This window comes from Erinaceus europaeus, chromosome 9 (genome assembly GCF_950295315.1).
Source record: "Erinaceus europaeus chromosome 9, mEriEur2.1, whole genome shotgun sequence".
Lineage (NCBI taxonomy): Eukaryota > Metazoa > Chordata > Mammalia > Eulipotyphla > Erinaceidae > Erinaceus > Erinaceus europaeus.
Genome location: NC_080170.1, coordinates 54192053 through 54194304, shown reverse-complemented (window position 1 = coordinate 54194304; position 2252 = coordinate 54192053). Strand labels below are relative to the sequence as shown.

At 41.4% G+C, this 2252-nt stretch overlaps 1 non-coding gene across 1 annotated transcript; it reads left to right on the top strand.

The window, feature by feature from the left end:
* The first annotated feature begins 1735 nt into the window (after positions 1 to 1735).
* Positions 1736 to 1899, top strand: LOC132540663 (U1 spliceosomal RNA). Its single transcript, XR_009551850.1, has one exon. It is a non-coding gene; the product is annotated as a U1 spliceosomal RNA (small nuclear RNA).
* Positions 1900 to 2252: the final 353 nt, after the last annotated feature.

Genomic DNA, 2252 nt, shown 5'->3' with positions numbered 1-2252 from the left:
TAGGATTCTCTGTAAAACATCAGTTGAAAAAAACAATACTGAATACTAAACACTGGGAAAGGTTCCTCTACTGTCAATAGATGACAGTAAGAAATGGTTGTGTCTATAATCATCTGAGTCAGTTATGGCTTCCAAAGTATTTTTTTTTTCCTCAGATGTAATTAAGATTGAAAAAACACATAGTGCACAACTGCCCTTAACCAATGAGCCATGTCCAATGCATCGGAAAAGAACTTCCTAGGTAAATATTTGCTCTATAATGCACAAAAACTGTCTGCTATAGTCTGTAGCCTCATTGAGTCTACACCTGGAAAGGCAATAGGAACATAGAATGAACTGGAAAGAGAGAGCACCATGAAACCAGTCAGGTTGGCATGTGTCAGGCTCCCGAACTATAGCCAGTTACATAAGCATTCAGATACTCAGTCTTCTCAACACAAGATGCAACAAACAATACCCGCTTCACATCTGTTGTAAGTATTTGCTATGATATATTTATAGGGTCTGACACCAAGTCGATGTAAAAAATGTAATTATCATTAGATATGTCACTTAGCCCTGAGCCCAGTTTCCTTGCCTATAAAAGTAAAGCAGTTATTCCTACAGGAGAATAGGTATGAAAAGGACTTCTGAACTTTTAAAATTCTCTGAAGAGTTCAGGTAAATGATATCTAAAGGTATGAAACACTAACAATTGCATCGCTTACATAAAAGTGTATGGCTTCTATCTCTGAAGATATGGTAGACTAGATGATATGCAAGTCTTCCCATCACAAGGCACATAAAATTGCTGGATCATATATAGAAAGTCTTTCAAGTATGTAACTGGCTTTGCATGGAAAGAATGGAATTCCCCAGAGGTGCTGAAGTTAGAATTTTTCAGGGATAGATTTCAGTTTCTTCCTTCCTTCCTTCCTTCCTTCCTTCCTTCCTTCCTTCCTCCCTCCCTCCCTCCCTCCCTCCCTTCCTTCTTTCCTTCCTCTCTTTCTTTCTTTTTATTAGACACCTGAAGACCTGCTTCACCACTTGTGAGGCAACCCCCCTTCAGGTGAGGAACCAGGGGCTCGAACCAGGATCCTTACGCAGGTCCTTGCAATTTTGTGCCATGTGCACTTAACCCACTGAGCTACCGCCTGGCTCCTGATTTCAGTTTCTTGAATCATGCAGATGCCACAAGAAGATCATGGACAATCCTTTGGACTACACCTTGAAGGGCTGAATCTAAGATGCTACATGAATATTGAAACACAGTTAATATGTGGGGCTAGGCAGTGGCATACCCTATAGAGTACACATGTTACCATATATGATGACCAGAGTTCAAGCCCCCAGTCCTTGCCAGCAGGGGAGAAGCTCCACAACTGATGGAGTAATACTGAAGATGTTTTTTCTTCACAATGTCCTCCCTGCCCCCTCCCCATCTCTCACCCTTTGTCAAAGCAGAATGAGAAAAAAAAATGATCTATGGGAGTGGTGGAGCTTTGCAGACACTAAGCCCCCAAATAACTCTGGTAACAAGAAAAAGAAAAAAGGAAGGAAGGAAGGAAGGAAGGAAGGAAGGAAGGAAGGAAGGAAGGGAGGGAGGAAGGAAGGAAGGAAGGAAGAAAGGAAGGAAAGAAAGAAATAAGGAAGGAGGGAAAAAAGAAGTATAGTTACTGTCATTGAGAGCTTCTTGGAAACTTTGTCTATAGGGAAAAAAGCACAGAGTCAGTTGTTGCTTAAGAATGCTTGAGTCATACTTACCTGGCAGGGGAGATACCATGATCACGAAGGTGGCTTTCCCAGGGCGAGGCTTATCCATTGCACTCTGGATGTGCTGACCCCTGCGATTTCCCCAAATGTGGGAAACTCAACTGCATAGTTTGTGGTAGTGGGGGACTGCGTTCACGCTCTCCCCTGGAAAAATAAATAAATAAATAAATAAATAATAAATAAATAAATAAAAAGAATGTTTGAGTCAAAGAAGGGTCACTTATACAACAGTGGTCCCATAAAGCCTGTGTGTATGGTGGGTTTATGTAGTTATACACTTTAACATGCATGCCACTGATTGTAGGAGGAGCATGCTCTGATAAATGTGAGGTCCCAGAGACTTGGACTATGCCCTTGTGTCAAAGATCCATTCATGACATCATACATAGGGGTCGTACATTTTAGAGCTCACAAAGGACAGATTATGACCCTTACCGTTGACATATAAGAGAGAAAACTATTTCCTTCCCTACTATCTAGTGTTTCTTGCCTCAGGCAAT